Source organism: Balearica regulorum, chromosome 4 (assembly GCF_011004875.1).
Source record: "Balearica regulorum gibbericeps isolate bBalReg1 chromosome 4, bBalReg1.pri, whole genome shotgun sequence".
In the NCBI taxonomy this organism is placed as follows: Eukaryota; Metazoa; Chordata; class Aves; order Gruiformes; family Gruidae; genus Balearica; species Balearica regulorum.
The window spans coordinates 12544478-12569207 of NC_046187.1; the positions used below are offsets into that span (position 1 = coordinate 12544478).

Consider the following 24730-nt stretch of genomic DNA (forward strand, 5'->3'; position numbering starts at 1 on the left):
ATCAGAATTTCAGTGGCAGTAGGATTTGTGGACCAGGTTCCCAGACTTCTCAGGGTCACATTCCCAAAGGCCTTTCCCTCTGTGTATGATGTCTCACTTTCCAGGATGCTTTTTAATCAATCTCACTGTATCATTTTACAAGGAAAAAAATAAATTTCTTTTAAATTTACATGCACATGTGAATTTTACAGACGACCTTTTGAGTTAACAAAGAAGCTGTGCATAAAACCATAACTGACACACTTATATTTATAAAACAAAGTATTAAAATGGCCATTGCACTCATTAACACTAGCTAGGACCTGGAAATCAAGTAGGAAGAAGTATCTGTCAGCATCAATTAATCAAAATTTGATTTAAGGGTAATATCTTGGTATGACAAAATACATCCTCATTCATCACATCTCATCTCACAATCATCATGTAAAATAGATCTTTTTAGTTATATTCGCCACATTTCACCCTTCATTCAGTTTCTATAGGTTTACAATGTTTATTGGTAACCAATCTAACTGAAGCATTTATACGCAGCAAAATCCAAGCTCTCATAATTGATAAGATCTGTGAAGACCTAAATGACTTGGTTTGGTGTTTCCAGACAGTTACATACCTCATTTGTTACAATATGAAAGGAATCATCAGTGAAGTTCCTCAGTATCACTGTGTTAAAAATTTAGGCAAAATAAAGACAGTATGATACCACTGAAAAGATAAAAATAAACTCCACTCGGGGGGGGGGGGGGGGGGTGGAAACCCAAGCCTGACCATATTCTTTCATCTAGCTTTTTGGTCTTCTGAATTGTCAAAGGTAAAAGTTGTATTTTAAGGTCTAAAGCCATTGTCATACAGTTTCTCCACACTGTCAGGCCATATGACCCACGATTATTTGTGAAAGTGTTCTCAGTCAGCCCATGTTTCCTGATAATCCATTTAAGATACCTCCCAGTAAAGAAAAAACAACTGAAATAACCCTGTGTCTGTAGCTCTGGGCATATATGGTAGTAAAATCCAGCTCCTTGAGACATCTAAAATTAATCTGGATAAGCACTGCAAATGACAATGTATGAACCTACTCCAGCTTTCACAACACAAGAGACAAAATGATCTACTGTACTACTTTTTTTTTAATTTATTACCTCTATGGCTATTCAAGAGGGAAAGCCTTCATAATTATGCTCTGCTTTGTCCTTGCAGGACTTGTAGTAGCTCCTTTGAAATATCTCAACTGAAATCAGGGAATTCCAGGGTGTGTTTTTCATGGCACATGCTACGAATTATTAAATTCCATTTTGAAACTAAAAATTCTGTTTAAGTCTCTTTTCAAAAATGGCATTAAAATCCAGACATCAATTTCTGACATGTCATTTTGAACCACTAGTCGTGGTACAACAGACTATTTGAAATACATAGAAGCAGGGTTAGCATTTATCATTTGGTCCTAGGTCTCTGAGCAGTGCCAGTCTGCCAGCCTACCGAGTCAGAGAGTGACACTGAGAGGGGCTAGAAAGTACTTAGAGATTTTTAAAGGTTCTTATGACTGTCACTAAGCTCACTGCTCCACAACAGATTGAAAAATGCAAGAGGTTTTCCAGCTGAAGTCACGTGGGTGTTAAAGAGGATTAACATGAACAGCCAACTAGCAAATGCCAGTTTCTTTCTTTCCATTTTTTTAATCCTCCTTTCTTTCTATCCTGCAATAAAACCCCTTTTTTTTTCTTTTTTTTTTTTTCTTTTTTGCCTCCTATTCTATATATTTTTCCCCTTTTTAGGCTAACGCTTAAAGGAAGCTGGAAGTCATTTAACATGCGTCTCGCACATCGAAATTCTGTGCTACAGACTCTAAGGATGCAGACTGTGTAGTAAATCTCACTCAAAGCAGAGAGTATTACACCACAGAACCACTGGAACAACTCAGGGTCACAACTGTTCATTGACACAATTCAGTTGTTGCATGCTTATCACTGCATTTTGTCCTGTCTCCAGTGTGTTTATCAACAAAACCTGTTCAAGTCAGAAAAACACCTTTGGGTTAGCATCCAAAGCCATTGCAGGCAGAAATACAATAGAAATGCTGTGGGTGAATCACACTAAAAGGCAGCCTTCAGAGTGACACCTCCACCAAGGCAGAACACAGCACCGCTGCTTTTGGACGTTGTGCAGCCTCGTCCCATCAGCTGGCCAGCTTTCACCTTCATCTACATCTCCAAAACATTAATGACATCACCGTTTGGCACAGTTCTAGAATTACTGTTCACACACAGTAGGTTGGCTGAGCGTGCCAAGAAACTCGGAGAAACAAACATTGTAACTAACAGATCTCACCATTTTTCCAGGTTTGAATAGCGTAATCAATTAGTTGTATACTTCTTCATGTTGAAGGCTTTCCATGATAACCTGGCGTGTTCCCTTGGTGCACTCTCAACTAAAAGTTAAGGGAAAGAAAAAATACAAAGGTTTTTTCTTCTAGTGGAAAAAAGTGCGACCAGAGGTCTGTGGTTAATACTGAGCCAGTATTATTCATCTTTCTCTTCTAGGAACATTTCTTTTCACAACAAAGAAGTAATTTCTGGTTACCTCATTAACTGCCATGTACGAGCTCAATGCCACCACCACAGCAGTTCTTCAAGGCCTGGCAAATAGGGCTCCCCAACAAACGCCATCTGCCTGCAGGCCATCAAGATTTCTTGTCACAAAAGTTGCATCTGAATTACCGCTATTTTAATTGCCAGAACACATCTCCACCGTGAATTTGCATAAGCCCTTTTCAGACATACTTCAACTCTGGAGGAAAAAAAAAAAAAAAGAAAGATATTTTCTTTATTTTTGCTTAATTTTTTTTCTTTTTTTTCAGACCATCCACTCATATTAAAAAAAAAAAAAAAAAACAAAACAAATAACCAACAAACAAACAAACCAACCACACTGTGCTCTTTAAATTCGTTGCTTTCAGTTTAGAGGGAAGTTTTCTAAGATGTATTTTTCAACAATTTTATGAAAAAAGAAAAAAAATGCAACAAATCTTGATCTTCACTAATTTCTATCACAGGATTTTTTTTTTCTGTTAACATTGTTGAATATCACTCACAAAACAATTTGACATCTGTATGCACTTAAACTATGAACATCTCGACATTTCCCTTTTAAATTCCTCAGGAAGTAGTGGTCAGATTTAAATGCCAAAGATGAGGAAGATAAATTTCTGAATGGTACCTCTGAGAGACAGATTATAACACATTGTAACTATTACATCAAGTTTTCTCCAGGTGAAAAAAAATAGCCAAAGGTAAAGGAGACCCTTGGGTCTCTTACACTATTCATTTAGGTCAGAAACCTTTGTAGCACTTAACTAACTAATTCCCCCAGAAAAACCTCATATTTCACTTGTTTTAGTAAAACTTTCTCAAAGTACGAAGTTGGCTGAGCCAATCTGAGCTATAGATAGGAAGAAGTGGTATGTTAGTACAGTGAGAGACTGATCTCGCTACACTTATAAACCAAGAGACTAATGCTTTAGTGCAGTATCTTCCCTCTCATGCCCTTTTGCAAGTGAACTTGGTTTGGGCCAACTCCGCTCTCAGATATGGCTCCAAAAATGGGGTAATTTGGATGTCAGAAGAAAATAAGCAGGATTTTTTCCACCATAATTGTTACATTTCTTATAATTCATGTATTCTCCATTCAATTACCTTACACCAGAGAGTCTATGTTTCAGACCTTAATGAGCACATTAATGAGCATATCTTCAAGAGATACCTGTTTGCTGCGTTTAAGGCCTTAACTATTTGAAAACTATTCAGTTCTCACAGAGATCTTAAGCTCCTGCTTATTCAGGTAGAGTTTTCTAGACATAAAAAGCATCACTTCAGCAGATTATCAGCCATGAACTTTTTCAATACATATCCAATAGCAAATTTAAAAAAAAAAAAAAAAAAAAAGCATTCAGAGAGATTTCATGGATCAAAGTAAGTTTGGCAGATCTTCATTTTGAAGCAAATAACATTTGTACACTGAAATTGGTAACTCTACTGTTACTCCCTGTACATAGGTGACATGTGAAAACCAGAAAAATCAAATTAAAAGGAAGAAAAATTCAGCTTCATGATCTCTTGGGGGGAGACAGAGACGAACGTCCATAAGCATCTTCTTGCATCCAGTTGTTCAAAGAAATGTGTGTTGGCTGCACGACAACCTCTGTCATGAACCATCAAGAAAATGCTGAACCTTATAATATAAACCACCTCCACTGAGAAGTAATTCTACCAGCTGGCAGTAGTAATCAGGAACAGAGTAAATTTATTTATCATACAACATGAGCTGCATGAAAGAAAAAGGGAAGTACTCATTACATTTACTTTCTGCACAGCAGTGCAGAAAGAAATGCATGGCTGAGTCTACATGACTTAACTACGCTTATTCCAGAATATCATCCAATGAAATAATCACTGACTAATCTCAGCGTGTAATTGCAGAGACATTAACAGTACTGATAATTTTATTTTTACGTGGCTATCAAGCAATTTGTTTTGTTTTAAATAGAAAGCAGTCCACCCTCCTTTGTCTGTTGGGTTTGGTATACCCATTATTAATATGCAATTTGCCTCTGTTGCTTTTTTCATAACTTTTATCATAATCTTGTGCTTTTGGCGTTACTATTTGCTGTGAAAATCATTACAGATTAGCCAATTATAAACAGCAAAATGAGCTTATTTTAGAGTACGTTATCAGGTTTTCTAATGTAAAATTTGGGTAATTTTCTCAAGATTTCCCCCATGTGAGTAACAAGCAAGAGGGAATTTTTCACTCTGCTTTTAAAATGAGGAAAACAGTTTATAGCCTCCAAATGACTGTGGACCACGGGAGGATCCTGGGACTTCTGTTTTCACCATCTGCCACTTCCCCTTTCTCGTGTTCACAGCTAACATCACAAGTCCCACTGCCTACCCAGTGACTCCTCTGTTTAGCTTCAATCTGCTAAATAGTCCCATGTATTTCAGTAAGATTTAGGCTCCAAACCCTAAGGCAGGGATAGGGTCTTTAAGTTACAAATGTAAACCAACCTACACAACAGAAATTGCTCAGACCGCTCCGTGCACAGACAACTTCTCACCCAGGGTATTCACGCTGCTGTGGCTACTCCGGTACCACTGTCCATCCACACCGGTTCCTGGATGCGGCAGGCATCTCTCCCATCTGCAGTATAAACACATCCACAAGCCTCGGTCAGTTCTTGAAACCCAGCTGGACCCAATGCTACGGAAAATCAGGCCACATGGTACAATGTGTTTCCTCGTCCAGCTCTACTGACGGACTAGAACCGAGGACTTCCTCCTAACATGGGAAGCTGAGCAAGGTCATCACTGCTCCACTAAAATTGTCACAATCAGCTACGTAAAGATGAGCAACTGCTAAAGCCTGTGTTAGCCTCTGTTTCTTTCCCCAAATATTGTTAGATGTGCAAAAGCAGCTCTTTAGACTGCTGTAACTCCTATCCTTTTGAGAGGAATTCCTGTTCTTTGAGAGGACGCTGTCTACACAAGAAGGTTTGCTATTACAACTGCACCCATAGGCAGCAGAGAGGAGAATAAATCACTTTGCCAACCTAAACAAAGATAGCAAAATCCCTGGTGTAGAAACAGATTCACTAACAGCTGAGTACTTTTGCAGGCTTAGGTTATGTCATTTGTCATTTTTTGTACTATGCAAATACTCTGCCCCTCTGCTAGACAGCGTCTCAACAATGTGAACATCATGACATATGCTAACGTATGTTACCATAGCCATTCCAGTGCTGGCAAGGTCAGCAGGAATGCCCAGCAACTCCAACTTTTTTTTTTTTTTTTTTTTTTCCATTTGCATCTTTTCTATGAGGAATAGAAACCCTGCCTCCTGGAGAAGGTGGATTCATTACAATACTTTTCTTCTTTCAGGTATGGGTCATCGCAGGCAGACAGAGGTTAGACTGGGCTCATAAAAAGACACAGAACATGCAGAGCGTGCTGCAAGAACTGTCTCATTTTCACCCCTTGCCCTGTTCTAAGTTAATATGAAAACTATGCGTGATTAATTTTTTAAAAATTGGAAAAGATGATGCCTAAGGCATCTCTAATCAACTTGCTGGAGAGGTACATAGAATTCTGCTGCAGTCCTGCACGGCAAATAAGCTACATAGAATTTTAATACAGCAATTACCACCTGCCACTTCAAGATAATGATTACCTACCAACCCATTTAAGATGTGTGTGTATGTGCATCAACAAGAGGGATAAATTGCAAGCTCCTTCAGAAGAGGAGGCAGAGGAATGAGATTTTTACCAGGTGAACTACCCCATAACACTCAAGGAGGGTAAAAGGAGTCATCTAGGTGGGGTGAAGTTACAGCAGAGGATATCTGCTACGAGGCTGCTTTGCAATGCTCCAGGGTCAGATACTGGCAGCATAACAAGAAAAAGGAAACAGGACCACCCACGCACATAACAACACCTAGCGTTTAAGTAAAGCCAGTAGTCTGCCCAATATACTGGCATGGACGTATCTTTGGGCAGAGAAAATGTTGATAACTGAGGAAACAGCTATAGGAAAAGTGGAAAAGAGGGTTTGTAGGGCACACCTACTACAGGGAAAAAGAAGAACTTGAAAAAATTGCATCATTTCCCCCTCCTGTGCTTGTCTTTCTGACCTGTCCCTGAGCTCCTCTGCTTTTCAGACACATCCATATAATCCTTCTGGACCATAAAAGGCTCTCACAACAAAAGGTGGTGTAGTTCTCTGCTTATCTAGCATTACGCAGCCCAGCTTTAAACCAAGTGCAGCCAGATGGAGAGTCAGAGGTCACTGGTTATTTTTAAGCTCCATCTCTCTAGGAAAAGCTTTTCCCATGGACGTTAACTATCAGTTGAAGTAATTGTGTGTACTCTAGTGTATGTCAAGACATTATTATGCTAGATCCAATCTACAGCAAGCTTCTCTCTAGCTACACAAAAGTAACATTATTATGACATAGCGATGGACAAAATTTGGCAGAAAATCTCGTTTGAGGCAGAAAAATGCAAGAAGCTGCCCCTGGATGACAAAAAAAAAATTAAAAAAAGTAAAATCATTACCCATATAAGAATAGCTAGGCACAATTTGCTCATGCTTGGGACTAGCAGACCCTGGGAACATAAAAGGAAGCACAGAAGAAACAACTTACTGCTTCATGCCTCCGTCCCAGTCAACCAAGGGAGCAGCTAGCTTTGAAAAATAACCTAGCTTTCTAATGAGCTTCACAATAGCACATAGATTTATTCTGAAAAACAAGAGGTGACAGTGAGAAACATTGTAATGTATCAGAAAACTGCAGGGTTTTTACCCCTGTGGGTAGATGCTGAGATAATAAATTTGTTGCAGTTAGTCTCCTCTGTGTTTTGTTTTTAGAATATGAACCCAACGTGTGCACAAAATTCTACCAAAACATTTGATTCTTGGCACTTTATATAGGATATATATGTATATATAAACACACAACTCTACACTACTTAAGACTAGTAGGATGACAACCATTTGAGCTGTAGACAGCATGAAAATGCTTGCACAAGAATTTTCATTAGAAATTTCTGAGCATGAGATTTATGAGATTTGTCCTTCTCCTCTAGAAATTCCTAAAACAGAAATAGAAGCTGGAAGGTAGATTCAGGTTCAGAGTTTCAAAAAGATTTTTATAGCTGTGTCTCATTCAATGCAATCAAGTAAGTTCTGTAATTGAGAAAAATAAGAGGTAAGTTCTGTTACGGATTAAAAACTGAGTGTTTTTTAAGGCAGCAAGACCATTGAGTTACAATATACGCAATGGAATTTTAATAACACTCACTAATGCTCTTTGCTACGTTTATTGGCAAAGTGGGAAACGGGGTAAAAGAGGGAAAAAATGCTGATGGCACAGAAGTATTAAGAATTTTGAGGAAAAAAATTCTGAAGTCCTAGTAATACTAAAGTACGTGGCAATACGGTGCTGGATGAAACTGGGTCTAAGGAAAGGCCATCTGTGAACAGAAATATCTGATAAATTACTACAGTTGCAACACCTCAGGACAAAATAAATGAGAAAAACTACACAATTACTGAGGGAAAGCAATAGTAGGGACTTCTACTCTATGCATAAAAGAGGTCAGAGGAAGAATATTCGATGACATGCTTTAGAATATCCTTCCTGAACATCTCCAGAGAATACGCTTTTTATTACCATTTACAGCTTTATGAAGACCTGGAACTTCAGCTAATGTTTTGATCTCATATATGCAATGACAGATTGCCAAGCTCCCAGCTTTGCAGAGAGTCCCTGGCTCTGCTCTTTTTAACAGTTCTGCACTCACCAGCCCATTGCCCTCAGATCGTGCTACCAATTACATCAGAAGTCAATGCAAACATCACTGACTTCAGAGGAGTTACGCGAGTACACATAGGATCTGAGACAGCAAGTAGCACTTAGTTAAAAAAACCTGTTGACCATTTTGACCGTACAACACAGCACAGCTTCCTGAGACGTGTCACTTGTGCAGGGCTAACAGGATTTTATGTTAAAAATGGACATCTGGTTCATTTGCCCCTAAGGACAGCACATAAGACTCCGAATACCTAACAGAACCTGAGACAACTCCAGCACCTTAGTCCTCAGGTTTTTACAGAATTACTTTGCAGAATAGATCTTCTGCTTAAAGCTTGGTTCTTCCTGTGTTCAAAGTCTACTTTAACAACAACATATAAAATAGATCAGCAGACAGCAACGTTTTCTATTTAAAGTCTACATTTCAATGCATAGCTTCTGTGCTGCTCCTCTGCTGAAAATTCTCTATATGAATAAGTGAGGGAGATGGACATTTTATAAGGTTGGAGCATAATACGATACATGCCTGCATTCCTCACTCTCCTCTGACAGCTGCCTCATACTCAGGTCTTCTTTCTGGAAATTGCATATCACTGCATGTCATGAATGTCAAGTCAAAAATATTTGAGTTACATGAGGAAGCATTTCTACCTGTTCTGACTTTGATGTTAGCACTTCTTTGTCCATCATGCACTCAAGCATACTTAAAATCAAAATGAAGATGTTATGGAATTATTCATCATCTTTATAGGTAATTAAACAATACTGTACATGTTTTTTTAAGTTTTACCTCCTCTTCATGTTCTTTAAGATTAATATTTTCTTTTTCATAGAAACATCTTCACTAATTTATAGCATAGCAGGAGGACATGACATTGTATCGTCATGGTCACATTCTCAGCTCTTGATCTTTCAGTACTTAAAATTGCCTCCCAAAAACCAGCAGTGCGCTTAAAGAAGAGGAAAATAAGAACAGAATAGAACACCAAAAAAAAGAGGATCAGCTTAGGCTGCAACTAGGGTCAAAACATTCAGCAACTCTAAATAATACTAAATAACTACAGTAAGAAAAGATATAGAAAAATCCATCATGCAAGGGAATCTTTAGCCACATATGAATGACCAGAGCAAAAGGCTAAGCTGTGCAGCCACCTTGATGCTATGGCAGAGGATGCCAATGCTAGGTGTTGTGCTGAATAGGAAACTGCCAAAGCACAACCTTTACCATGAGGCTATGGCAGTAAGTACTTCTAACCTCGTGTCCTGTGGATAACTTTTGACAATGGGATCTCTAATATGCTGGCCTGTGCCTTTTTTTTTATTATTATTATTATCTTTACTATGGCAGGCAGTGATTTTTTGTGTTAACAGTGATATCGGGCAATACTGGTACCAGTACTTCTAGGTGTAGGACAATGGAAGACTGTAAAGCCATCTAAATTCTGCTTCAATGTAGTGTTGAGATTAGTGCTAGACAGTTGACACCAGCAGCTTCATCAAAGCCAAATAATTATACAGTTAGCTTTCCTTTAAAACACATTCCACAGCTTATATTAACTGCTAATAGCTTTCTGCAATGTGTGAAGTATCTCTGAAAGGCACAAACTAACCAAAATAGGTCTCGTCTCCCTTTAACCCCACTGCTAAGTTTCCAAAATGATGTTATAGTTCAATTACATTATGCTTCTCATAATATAACAGGAGATGAGGGTGGGGATTAAGCCATTACTCAAGTCTGCAGTTGCACCTCAGTTATAACATGCTTTTTCAGTGCTGATGCAAGTGAAAGGTGGTGTCACTTTTAAAATCCAACAGAGAAAGATGGAAAAATTCCAATTATTCCCAAATGCACAAAAATAAAGGAGGTTGTGTAAGTCTGAAGTTTCTATTAACAGGCTTGTAATAGAAGACAAAAATTTTAAAAAAAGCATAAAACTAAATGTAGCTTTAAGTGAGTAAAAATTACTCACATAAATATAACAAAATCCCTGTGGAGAATAAGAGAAATACGTTTTTCCTAAAACAAAGGTGTCTTACTGGTCTAAATGGATGTTCTAGTCTCATACCTGCAGAAAAAAAGCAGCCTCCATGTATATTCATTGAAGGGTTGACTTAACAAGTGAATCTCCTAGAGTTTTCATGGTGCCCGGAGACGGTAATTTGAGCCCAGCAAGACTTCTCTTACTTACCACAGAAATGAAAGCCTGTTGAAGATGAACAAGTACGTATGCCTTCTTTTATTTTGCAAGGTCGCAAACATGCTGATTGCAGCACAGGAACAATTTTGGAAAAAATACTCCCTGCGTACCTGAGGGATGTGGTGAGTCAAGGGATAAACTTCCTGCGTTCCATAAACTTGTGTAGAGTTACCAACGACATCTCTTCAGTATCACAGAGACAGTTTTTTTACCATGAACATAAGAGAAAGGGCAGTGTCTTATTAGAGACATAACCAAAGCTGTCTATTATCTACACAAATGATCCAAGATCATCATATGCTTCAGGAGCACTTCCCCATCCTAAAGCCATCGCCTAGGATTATTCCAAATAGCACGTCATAGGCATTACATAAAATAGCTGGTCTTTCAAGGGAACAATAAATTCAGAGTCCAGTTAGGATCAATAAACATTGGGTAGCAACTTTATACAATCAACTGTGTTGGTGACAACACCCTAATTAAATTTCTACTCAGGTAATTGTGGTTCAGCAACCGGCAGCTCCTGTGGGCCCCCTGCTCCCCTCCCTCCCTACCTTCTCCATTTCCTCCATGAAACTTGTCAATGCAGTCACGCACTCTCTAAAGAGACTACTGCATTTCAGGGGTGGGCACAGCTAACTTTGTACAGCTCACTCCTTCCATATGCTGTGGAGATTGAGTTAAAAATGAGCACACTATATGAGGTTTTTCTCTCAGAAGACACCGTAAATACTTGAAGGAATGACTTTATTATCTTTAGACTGTCCTGAGGACAACTTTTCTCTTTCTAAATTCAAAACCTTTCAATAAGAGAAGAAAAATTCCCAATAGGGTAACTTGCATCAAATTTTACTGTATGTTTTTCTTAATATTGCCTATCATATTTTACAAACAGCCTTTCTTGGGCTCCAGGCAGAAGAGCTTATGATCTCCTAGCACATCCCAGTTCCAGTGGGCTTCACAGATTATTCATGTCTATACACCCCCTCCTATCTAGCAACTAAACATCACCATAGGCACACTAAAGAAAGGTACACAAAGTGAAAAATTTAGTTGTAGCACCTAAAATCCTGGATCACTGATGATGTGTTGTTCTGCAGCTGCTTCCTTTCAACTGCTGCTTTGTTTGTATTATATTTGTTTTGGTCTACACAAGAAGCAAAAGCCCTTTCCTACATCAAAGTTATTCTGAAGTAAATCCACGGAAACCTGTGTGGACATAGCACCTCCTGATCTGAAATCAGACTTAGGCCCAAAGTCAGGATTTATAAATCTGGTGGCAAAATTTATGGCAGCACTTAAAAATGACACAGCTTAATTAAAATGAGAAATGCTAGGGAGGATTTTTTTTTTTTCTTCCTTTTTATAGTTTCATGGCCAGACTGCTGCGGTAATTGAGGACTCATCTTATTATTATGATCTTCATCATAATTATTTTTCTTTGTTTAATGTTCAAACAAAGTTTCGTTTCCATCTTCCATTTCATTTTACAGATTTTGATCTTACTAGCAGCCTGGAGAGCCTTGTTTAATTCTCCTACATGTTAGGACCAAAGAAGAGAACTAATTAAAAAGAAAAACTGGGAAGTACAAAGAAAGTTCGGGGCGGGGGGTGGGGAAGCAGCACAACAACAGTTGCCAATAGATGCACACCCAATCAGCAACAAGAATTACTGAGGTATTCTTCCAAGTAGTATTCTCTTACCTGAGTAGTTCTGACTTTCCTTACTAGGTCTGGAAGTGAGTTTCTAACTGTATTTTCATGAGACACATCTAAATTGCCTGCGTGACGTCTTTAGGCCACATTGTGCCTTACAGGAATCTTCACAATAAGAGCTTGTTCAAAACCAGGATTTATTTATGTCACAGTTTCCCATCTTTCACCCTTTTTCACTGAAAAATTTCACCCAGTTCTACAGAGCCTTGCAAGACTAAACCCTTATCATTTAAGGCACTGCTGGGAATTGATGCATTAGCAGCTCACGTCTCCCATTCACTTCTGTACGTTCATCTTGTCCTAAGCGGGAAAATTATGTTGTATGCAGGGAAGCAATATGTCTGCTGGTTTTATTTCAATATAAAATAGTTAATTTGAAAATGGGCATAAATTTATACATGTTTCTCTGAAAATAAAATGGAATCATTTGCTTTGACTACACAAAGGCGTAAATTATTGTGTTGGCCATGCACTTAAAACCTACTACCCCTCTGTGGCAGACAGTAGTTCTTGATCAGTAGTTAATTACTGTTTAGGTACTAAGGTAACTTGTGACCTTTTTTCTATACCATAGCTTTTACATTTTTATCAGCTGTAGCAGCTGTCATTTTATAAGGCAGATTTGATATACCATGGTACCACAGAGGTGCTTGTTTAAACAACTTCTGGAAACCTTACTGAGGTGTTTTCCTACTTACTCACACTAATCTTAAGAAAAGCCACAGAACAATTTAAAGGGTGCATAGCCCCTCTTTGTGAACTGAAAACCAATACAACATGAAAATCTTCTATTTATTTATTGGTTTTTTTAAAACAAGTGCTAGCAGACAACTCTGCCCCTAAGGGGAGAGCAGAACCTGTTATACAAAGGAGCTTAATAAAGCAGAAGGGCCAGGAGGTCACTTAAATTCTCACCACTTTGAGAGGAATTCAGGTGCCTAGGCACTGGTGTCTAGTCCATTTGCAATGCTTTCAGGTATCTTCCTGCCTCAGCTGATGTTCCAGCTGGGCATGGATATCCCATAGATCCTGTATCACACATCTGCCAAACATACAGAGGTTATATCAGCAGGTATAGGTGTCTACTGCAGTTAGGTACCTGAATCACTTCTCTTTTATCTGTCTTTCACTGCCTGCAAACTATAAACTTGTAAAAACGTTCCTCATAGCAGTACTACTCCTGATACTGCATCATCCATCACAGTCCATTGGCACTGGGACACTCAATATTTTATCTTAGAAAAAGGTCAGATTTCCTCTTCTTGCACTTGTATAATACAATATACCAAAAAGGCATGCAGCATTTAAGCAGATGGAAGTTAGACCACCCCTGTGATTGAGTATATTTAATTCTCAAATTTATATATCAAATGGACGAGACTGGGATGGATCACATCGCAAGGGACTTCAGAACAAGGTATAATTTAAAGAATCAAATTGCATTTTCCATGCTCATGGTCCAACTGCATCCCGACTCCACCAAAAGGAAATCCAGACACCTGGGACTAGTCAGAAGTGGTGGCACACTCTCCCAAGGCATCTTGAAGGGGGATCCATGACTCCAGGGCATGCGACAGACTTCCTCTGCAAGTTACCTAGATCCCACTGCTTGTAACATTCACAGTACATTTCCTCTCTAAAATTAACCCTGACTCCTGCATTCAGAAGGAGTAAGAAGAAAGAAAAATTAGAATTTAGAAAACAAACAGAATTATTCTCCCTAACTATTGGGGTTTCAGGAGACTCTGGCAGAAATTACTGGCAAAGACACTTGCTTTGAATTACAAAGAGCAACAGGGAGACAGACTTGTTAAGCTTTCAAAATTGCTTTCATTCCATTTACACCAAAGAAATCACACAGTGCTCAACAGTTCTAATTTTCAATCACAGCTAGCCAACCTTGATCCCATGGTCTCTTATTAATTTTTCCTTCTCACAGTCCTAAGCAGCTATGTTAGTTCACCATTTTAACGTGCTTTCGTCCTGCGTGATTTAGATTCCAATGGCCAAACTGAGAACTCCTATTACAGGTATCACTTAAATTGCATGAAGGGCTTCAGACCACTTTCTCTGTTAACAGAGAACAGTTGATCATTTATTAGTGAAATGTTTTTAGCTTGATTTGAGACACTGCTGCTGTTTTGCATCTAAGAGGCAATTCAGCATTGTTAGCATTGCCCAGAGCCAAAAGGTCAATACATAAGAGCTGCATTATAACATAAATGGTATCACACAGGCACAAATATTATTCCACAGACACATCCTGAAACAGAGTACCCCTCAGACTTTTTCTTTAGATGAAGCTATTTATAACCAATTCCATACATACACTTTCAAAGAAAGTGATGAGGTACCAAATATTCTTTTTACAGAACAAGAGTACATTCAGAAATAGCTATTGCAGTAATTAATATCCTATTTTCCTGTAGGTAGAGATGGTAACACACATGAAAATCAGAATTAATACATCAAGTTTTGTATCAAGTTGTCTGTAATGGCCAGTGCAAAGAGAATAAGACTTGCCATACCTTGATAATTTATTTCTTATGTGACTGTGGCTGTAGGTCTGGTTTACCTTATGGAAAGCACAAAATCTTTTGCAATTAAAAAGCAGTATTATTACACTTTATAAGATGTTGAACTGAGAAAGGCCAACATTTTCAAGCAAGTCGTGAACTCAGGTAGGTGAATATTCATATTCACAGCTTTCTGCTCCTCAGGCTGCTACTTCTCCTGGGTTTACGACCATTCTGAATTTCCTCAAACATATATTTAAACTGCCAACATTTAGGTTTAGATGACTAAGCCTTGACAGGTCATGTAAGGTAGGCTTCATAACATTCAACTGTAGATTGCACCATAGGCTCTGTTAATAGACACCAGAGAAAAAGGCATTTTTAGGGTCAAGGTCATCTGACATGTTTCACGTTATCTACCTTCAGAATAAGATCAGTCATGCCCCAGACATTCGTCCTTTTTTTCCATTGACTGCAAAGGGAGTCTAGCAATTTCCTCAGATGGAGACACACCATTTGAGCAAATGAATCCCAGCCAAAGTGGCAAACTCCCCCTGTCCAGGTGGAGGGCTGGGTGGAGATCCCTGAGCAGGTGGTGACCGAACCAGTATACAGACAGCAGCAGAGAGCCACACAGCAAAATTAGTCCGGGACCCAGGAGCGGCAGAGTCCTGCACTCAGGACACTAAGGTCTGCTCTCCAGACAGCTCTGCTTGCAAAGCCACCTTCACAAGGAATGCTCCTCTATATCAGGAAAGAGTATATATTCAACAAATATGAATAAGAAACAATCCAATACTATTCAGTTTCAAGTGAGGCCCACTAAAGCACTATTTATGACTACTTGCACTCAGGCATATATTTGAGGTTCAATTATATTTTACATGTCCAGAAAAAAGATATTATTCATAATACTAAAAAATATGCAACAATAAAATGTAAATAAATGTCCCTTGTACTCCAGAACTGGACTTTCAAAAAACCGGTGTAAAACCTGTTTTTCAGTATCTCTGGAGAGTTAAGGGTAAACACTTTCATTTTCTTAAATACCTAATGCTTGACAGCTTGTGAACTTCACAGCTATAGATCATTATACCTCACTTCTAAAATAGAGGTCTGAAATCCTACAAATCACTATATGAAAATACAGGTTAGTTTACAACACCTCACATTCAAAGTTTTCTGGAAGTGAATTAAAAAAACCTAAAATCCTACCAAAAAAAAACAACCCACAAATAAAAACTTTCCTGCAATAAAAGTCCCTATAAAGAAATACTGGAAGTCAGCAAATCACCATCTAATAGTACACAACTAAATAATATCTTTCAAATGAAAAAAAAGATTACTTAATCTATTGAGAAAGAGACTGCTGTTATGCGTGGATGTGCTTTAAAGGGGAAACATTTTGTAACTAGTGACTTCAACAGAAAAGGTTTTGCTGATCCTCTCCCCAGCACTTATGAGCTTCATTTCTATCTGCTTTAGGTGCTGATCGAGGTAGGAAAAATAGTTATTAAGAAGGACTTACTTGAGGATCTTTATTGAAGCAGCATGGTTTTTTTCTTTTTTCAAAAGTGCTTGCATTTTGAAGTTATTATTAACTGGCAAACAAAAAGTCCGTTCTCTGTATTTGTTTCCTCTAGTTAGTGTCCATTTTCAGAGAATACGTTTTGGGTGTGCCATCATGTAAAATCTAGATAGCATTTACTTTTGGAATGTCTCCAAACTGTAACAAATTAACTGCAAGTTAAAATAACTTTAGAAGTTACTTAATGGCTCTAGCAGTTATGTTGAGACCTTACTCAGAACATGAACTTCAGAAACTGTTGAGCTAGATAGAGATCCATGTCAAGCAGTTTCCAGAACAAGACGGATCACTCCACAAACAGCACTACAGCTATAGCAACTGTCTGTCCTATAAATTTAGCCTTGGGCATTAGAACTCAAACATAAAAGTTGCGTATTTTGTTCCCAGCACAACACAAAAAAAGGATTGCGTGTGCCTGTTGTCTCCTTAGGAAGGACAGAATCATACTCCCATTTTATACCCTCAAGGTCTGACACCACACATTGGCATACAATGCTTCACCCTTCCGATGTCCATTAGGATTACCTACCTCATATGTATAAGGATTAAATTTCAAGAAGTTAGGAGAAATAAGACTGAGAATAATGGGATGAAATGGAGAACAGGAAAACACATTAAACTTCCTGCCCAGAGCCCACGTGCTCAAGGGGGGTGGTGGACTTCTTCGTTTTGCTGAGTTTCTTCTGCTGTGAAGCAGAAGCTGGGGGTGACCACGGTTACAGATTTGCATGCTCTTCTGGAAGCTTGAACCCTTAAGGTATTAAATACCATAACAAAGGGTAACGTCTGCGCTGGAAAACAATCCTCACCTGGCAGAAGGAGTAACTTCATAGAATCATAGAATGGTTTGGGTTGGAAGGGACCTTAAAGAGCATCTAGTTCCAATACCCCTGCTGCGGGCAGGGACACCCTCCACTAGACCAGGTTGCTCATCCTTCAGCACTTCCATGGATGGGGCATCCACAACCTCTCTGGGCAACCTGTTCCAGTGCCTCACCACTCTCACAGGGAAGAATTTTCTCCTAATATCTAGTCTAAATCTACCCTCTTCCAGTTTAAAGCTATTACCCCTTGTCCTATCACTCCATGCCCTTGTAAACAGCCCCTCTCCAGATCTCTTGTAGGCCCCTTCAGGTACTGGAAGGCTGCTATAAGGTCTCCCCAGAGCCTTCTCTTTTCCAGGCTGAACAGCCCCAACTCTCTCAGCCTGTCTTCACAGGAGAGGTGCTCCAGCCTTCTGAGCATCTTTGTGGCCCTCCTCTGGACTTGCTCCAACAGGTCCATGTCCTCCTTATTTTAGGGGCCCCACAGCTGGATGCAGTACTCCAGGTGGGGTCTCACAAGAGCAGAGTAGGGGGGGAAGAATCATGTCCCTTGACCTGCTGGTCACGCTTCTTTTGATGCAGGCCAGGACATGGTTGGCTTTCTGGGCTGCAAACACACACTGCCAGCTCGTGTTGAGCTTCTTGTCCACCAACACCCCCAAGTCCTTCTCCTCTGGGCTGCTCTCAATCCATTCTTTGCCCAGCCTGTACTTGTCCTTGGGATTATGTTGACCCATGTGCAGGACCTTCCCCTTGTTGAATTTCATGAGGTTCGCACAGGCCCATCATTCAAGCCTGTCAAGGTCCCTCTGGATGGCATCCCTTCCCTCCAACGTGTTGACTGCACCACACAGCTTGGTGTTGTCAGCAAACTTGCCGAGGGTGCACTCGATCCCACTGCTATATACGCCTCTTGCACTTATAATTACCAGAGCTATAGGAAACTAACACATACTGTACAAAACAAGTAACCCAACCTGTTGGTGCTCAGCAAAACACTTTGGGCTAGGAACATTATAAACAAATAAATACCTAGTCCTATAGCAACTTTATCTTCTACTTTAGAATTAACCAGACGCTAGTTGTTTGTTTTGAGGACTACTCAATCCTGGATTTCTCAGGACAGAGTAATTCAGTTTTGCCTACATTTCTGAAAGCATCACAAGGACTGGAGTCGGAAGAATATCTTCTATAGAGAAATTAAGCTCATTTAAAATCTGAGGGGTTTTTTAGATAGGAAATTTCACTGGATTGCAAGTGTTTCACACTTAAGGTTTTCTTTCTTACGTGAACAATGTGTGATAGAATAGTTTCCCTAAAAATTAATAAATCAATCGCTTTTGCCCTTTCTATGCTCTTCTCCATTTCTTTGAAATATAGATCAGCCTAGGATATAGTTCAAAATGCATAACACAAGGAACATATTTTATAACAGGATCCATTCAAACCAAGTAAAACTTTAAAAAAAAAAAAAAAGAGAAAATATTTATCTCTCTGTGTTGCTTCTATCTTAATTTCCTAAACTTACCCTTGAAGATTTATGTATATAAACAGGGGAATAGCTAGAAAATACAGCAGGCGACAATTGTAATTTTTCACTATTATAACAGGAAATATGCCACAGCAAATGAAGCATTAAGCACTTTCTGGATTTTCTTTTTCCCTGGGGAATGCCTTGCTCTGGAATACACAAAGGATTTTGGTTTGCTTTTATTTAAAAGGAGCAGTGAGTTCTGCTGTTTGGATCACTGATGACATATTACTGAATTTGATTATTTTGTTATTATTTATGTATCTGTTATTTGTCCATCAGTATCTTCAAGCAAACAGAGTTTAAATAATTTGATATCTTATATTAACAAAGCGGGGGGGGGGGGGGGGGGGGGGGGGGGGGAGGTGGTTGGCCAATCAGGACTATGTAGATATAAACATCTCAGTGAAAAATTTCCAAGCTTCAAAAAAGGGTTAGCTTAGTTTGAAGGGTGATCAGAGTTTTGACATACTTCTCCTTTTACCAATCTGACCATAATAAGACACATATCAAGACTGCCACCTGAATGACATATTTTTGAGCTGGGCATGATATCTGCATGCAGAGAAAGCTCTCAGTCACTGAGTGACAGCAGCTATTGCAGCCACTCATCCTTAAAGAAAACATATTTTCTGTTAATACCCGCAAGTGCTCTGCTAAAAGGAATTTCCAAAATCTGGATTATAATGGCTTCAACATGCTTTATTGATCTATTTTTTTTTTCTTTATTGGAGTGTGGCTGGAAGCAAGATGATCTGTTTTATATAATGTCCTGACCTTCCCCTAAGCTTGGCAAAATCTCAGGCATAGCTGAAAGTATGGATGTCATGTAAAAAATAGATTTTAAAAAGGCTTTTGAAAAATCATTCTCCAGCTAAAGGTCACTGAACACTAGTTAAATTATATAAGGGGACTGGGAATTAAGATTATGCACCTTTGGCTGTTTTCCTGCTTCACAGAATGTGAGAACAATTAATAATGCAAAGAGCTTACAGTATTTAATGATGCAGAGTGCTTAGCAGAAATACCCATGCTATTTCCAAGACACCACAACAAAGACTGAACCATCTGAAGGAGGTGTGCTTGCACAGGATATCATCTTGTTCCTTCACGATTTTTGAAAGCTCTACCCCACTCACAACTTCTTTACTGAAGAAGAAAAGACAAACACAAACCAGATTCCTCCTGTTTAATTGACTTAGAATCATAGAATAGTTTGGGTTGGAAGGGACCTTAAAGAGCATCTAGTCCAACCCCCTGCAATGAGCAGGGACATCTTTAACTCGATCAGGTTGTTCAGAGCCCCATCCAACCTGACCTTGAATGTTTCCAGGGATGGGGCATCCACAACTTCTCTGGGCAACCTGTTCCAGTGCCTCACCACTCTCATCGTAAAAAATTTCTTCCTTATATCTAGTCTAAATCTACTCTCTTCTAGTTTAAAACCATTGTACCTTGTCCTATCACAACAGGCCCAGCTAAAAAGTCTGTCCCCATCTTTCTTACAAGCCCCCTTCAGGTACTGGAAGGCTGCTATAAGGTCTCCCCGGAGCCTTCTCTTCTCCGGGCTGAACAACCCCAACTCTCTCAGCCTTTCCTTAAAGGAGAGATGCTGCATCCCTCTGATCATTTTCGTGGCTCCCCTCTGAACCCAAAAGTTTACATTATGTCCTCATTTACACATGAACTTCCAGTTAACTTCAAAAAAAGTACCCAGGAGAGAAGGGAATAGCCCTTCCTAGATTAATTACCAGTTAAAAGATAAGAAAAGAAAGGGCCACTTTTTGCAGCAGAGGGAGGCTACCAGCAGGGTCTGTGCAACACCCCACTCCGCAACACCAACAACTGCACAAATCAGTAATCTGAGAAGAGAGAAGACAGCAAAGTGTCAAACTGTGTCCGTGACACAAAGTCATTCAGGTGAATCAAACCTAAGCTGGCTACAAAGAATGGCAAAAAAATTGCATGTTAATGTATTATAACCCTGTGACTTGATAAATACTACATTGGCAAGTGCCTTGCGGTGTATGTGGAAACAGTAATCCTCAACATGCGTGCGCAGTTGTGTCTCTAAACTAGGCAGTACCACTAGGACATCCTGACACCACCGTAGAAATTGCTCCCTTTGCATCACGAAACAGAGAAAACGTTTGAAACCAGGAACTGTTAGAAAGGAAATTGAGAACATGATGGAAAAGGCCGCCCAAGACCCGAGGTGAGGCAGAGGTGTGCGGGCAGCCAAACGGCACTGCCTGCGCCCCAGGTGCTGGCAAGGCAGAGTCCGAGAGCAGGCTCTAGCAGACGTGGTTAAAAGTCAAAGAGGGGAACCCAGCTCAATAGCTGTCAGTGTGATGGCTCCATGCACCCTGCCTGCATCTCAAACTCGTGTACATGCTTGTTAGAAAAAAGAAGAGAGGCGGGAGCTGCAGAAGTCAATGCGTTATTTTAACGCTTCCCTGAGGCACGTGCTCACAATAACAGATCTGAATGAGAAAAACAATGGAGCGTAAGAAATAGCAAAACTTCAAGGGTGATAACAAAAACATTTGGTTGACAACTTCACTTGCATCCCCTTCAGTAGCACTTCTTACAGTGGAAGCTGAAAAAAATGTAAAGCTGAACGTATGAAAACAGGAGTTGGGGAAGACTGGCCAAACAAGGAAACGAGTCAGAAACACCGGGCAGTTCAGGACTTGGGACAGGCAACACCTTCTCTCTTCCCCACTTCCCTTCCGAGGCAGGTCATAGCTGCGGATTTTAAGCCCTCGTTACAGCGCAATTGGACACGTTAGGGCACGCTGTGTAGCAAGGGCTACACGGAAAAGAAGTTCAGGGGAGTCTGCTAGGGGTCTGGTGCAAGTCTGTGGTGCCCTTTCCACCCTAAACTGTATGGAAGCCCACGGGAGATGCCATCTCTTTTAGTTATCTTCATCCATTAATCTGAGGCAGAGCAAGAGACACGCTGATTGGAAGGAAAGGAGTAAGGAAAGCAATGGAAGGAGTAAGAACGCACTCAAAACCGTACCTGACTAATGCAACACTAGCACACATTTCAGAGAGATAGAAACAGATTAAATATCTGATGACCTTTATTCACATCTTGCCTTTTGTACTAAAAAAAAAAATATCTAAAATAAAATTTGGCATAAACCCATGCCAACTCCCACATTAAACAGATACTTTCCTGTACTATACATATTTACCTGATCAAATCTTTATTACTCACTCTAAAAGCAGAGTGATTCAATAAGCCTGGGATAATTAAATAATCTAGTCAATAGCTTTAATTAACTGAAAACAAACAATCCCTCACTCATTTAGGGGTTCTGCAAAAGGAAGAAGAGAAAGTGAGCAGATGAAAATATAGAAGGGGAATGTTTTACTTCAGAGAACTGGTAAATTCTTTTGGGGGTTTTGAACAGATTTTTCCTAACTATCATGCAAGTGTATTTAGTGTGTATCTAATCTGAACCTAGCCCTGTACTTCTACAAAGCCAAGTCAATCTTGGCTCATTATCAGCAGACTAAAAATGAGTGAAGAGATATATCAGGCCTAATATTTTCCTATTCTAAGGTAGGTATCTGATTCAGCATCTTAGAATAATAATCTCATAACTATAAAATAATGGGATGTGAACTAACTATATGAAAAGTATGGAGATTTTGGCAGAACAAGGTTTTTGAGAGTATAAGAATGTGTTTCACTGGGACTACTGGTTTTTTGGTTTGTTTTTTTGTTTGTCTGTTTGGTTTTTTTAATTATTGTTTGGGGGGGGTGGGGTGCCTCCTCTGGGCATCTGCATTTTTATTTCTTCAGTGCTCAGAGTGAATGGAAGTTGAGAGCAGCTCAACACTTTGGCAGGGGCTGAGCACCAGCAGTACCACTCCTGTGTTTCTCAGTAACTAATACATGTATGTGGTGGGTTGACCCTGGCTAGACACCAGGTGCCCACCAAAGCCCACTCAGCTGGGCAGGGGAGACAAAATACAAAAAAAGGCTCCTGGGTCGAGACAAGGACAGGGAGAGATCACTCACCAACTACTGTCATGAGGAGAAGATACTCAACTTGGGGAAATTAATTTAATTTATTACCAATCAAATCAGAGTCAAGCAATGAGAAATAAACCCAAATCTTAAAAACACCTGCCCCCAACCCCTCCCTTCTTCCTGGGCTTAACTTTATTCCCAATTTTCTCTCCCTCCTCCCCCCGCCCCGCCCCCAGCACAGGGGGACAGGGAATGGGTGTTGTGGTCAGTTCACCACACGTTGTCTCTGCCACTCCTGCCTCCTCAGGGGGAGGACTCCTCACACTCTTCCCCTGCTCCAGTGTGGGGCCCCTCTGCTTCTAGCAGCTTCTCAGAGAAGCCACCCCTGTAGCCCCCCCATTACCAAAACCTTGCCACGCAGACGCAATACAATATAAATAAGAGGCAATAGCTAGAAAACAATTTAAAAAAAATTATTAAGAGAACCAAGGAGAAAAATTTCAGTTTCTGATGAAACCTTTCATGACATGGCTTGTCCTGCTTACCCATATATCCTCTGCTTTCTGATGTTCTCCCTCATTATTCACCTCTGCTGAGTAAGGACTGCCAGAACACCTTAGTGAGGTTCCTTCTTTCAGCACTGCTTCCAATGCAACTAGTTTCTTCAGCATAAAAGACAAGAACAAGTGTCTGTCTTTTCTTTTTAATGGATTTCATGCCAGGAAGAAAGGCAGTACTATTCAGCAATGGTATTTTTGTCATCACAAGCAGAAGGAGAAGATGTTTGAGCTACGTCTGTATTACCAGGCTTGGTGTGCACTCCACTCCAAGGCAGGAATGCATACCCTCTCCCAATTCTGCATCTGCACGCATCCCAAGCCATCTTTTACTCCTGAAATCTAGCATCCCTACAGAGGATACCTGGATATACCATAGTTGGCCCAGCATATAGTCTAGGTGTCACTTAAAGTCCCAGAGTAGACCACCAGAAAAATTTCATCAGGCAAATCAACGCCTTCCATCTTTCTTGAATTTAGAAGGTTGGACAAAAAAACACAAGTGTAATCGACAACTTTCAGCAATTTCCACTTAACTGATAAAGACTTCGGTTGTGACTGAAATTTCTCAGAGGCTGGCAAGACTTTTCCAAAGATCAGCATTTCTCAGCCTATGGTCTGCAAGACATCAGGAAATTGTTCATAAATGACATTTATAATTTTTAATAAAACTACAGAGACTACTACAGTTAAAAGCAAGCCACCAAACAAAGCAGAAAAAATAGTTCAAATTACACCTAAAATTTTAAAGTTAACTATTTTGGCTACAATGTCTAGGAGTGACCATGGATTTTTGTCCATAATAGGTGGTCCTTAGGTTAACAACAATTGGAATACCCCAAAAGAGAGTATGCCGTTGACCAGGCTAACCCTGCGGTATTTGGGTGGCTACCTGCTGCCTCTATCAGAATGAGCACTGTCTTTTAGCTCTGAACAGGGAGAAGATTTCCTGAAACACGTTAGAAAACCATAGTGCAACGTAAGCAGAGAAAATGACTGAGCTTTGTAAAATTAAGTACAGGTATTGACAAATCCAGTAAGGTGGAGAAGTCATCAGAAAAACTGAAAAAGCAGGAGGAAAAAGGCAGCTGTTGGAGGTTTCAAACTGCAGTCCTCCCTCTCCCCATGGTGAGGACCAGAGAAAGCATCGCATGGCTCAGGCTCATCTAGTAGGAAGAGTTTGCTTTTGCAATAGGCCTGTGGCCATATGTTGAGCAAACCCAGAACCTTTGATCTTGTAAACCTCAAACCCATTGAGAACAACGAGCAGCAACTCTCAGTCTGAGAAGGACATTTTAATCAAGGGCAACCTGTGACCGCAGGGCTCCGATAGACATGCAGCAGCAGATGAAAATTGGACAGCTGAAGCTGCTACCACTCCCTGCCTTCCTTCCCACCTGCCTAACAGATGTTGCTGCCCCCAAGGCAGGGATGTCTGATCCGCTCATGAATC

At 39.9% G+C, this 24730-nt stretch overlaps 1 long non-coding RNA gene across 2 annotated transcripts; it reads right to left on the bottom strand.

Moving 5' to 3' along the window:
• LOC142601544 (uncharacterized) lies at positions 1-7270 on the bottom strand. Of its 2 annotated transcripts, none has more exons than XR_012835065.1 (5): positions 7190-7270; positions 5108-5190; positions 2575-2781; positions 2323-2422; positions 1-125 (listed from the first exon to the last, which is right to left on the bottom strand). It is a non-coding gene; the product is annotated as an uncharacterized LOC142601544 (long non-coding RNA). The 2 variants fall into 2 exon arrangements; XR_012835066.1 differs by having other exon boundaries at positions 5062-5190.
• Between the last annotated feature and the right edge of the window lie 17460 nt (positions 7271-24730).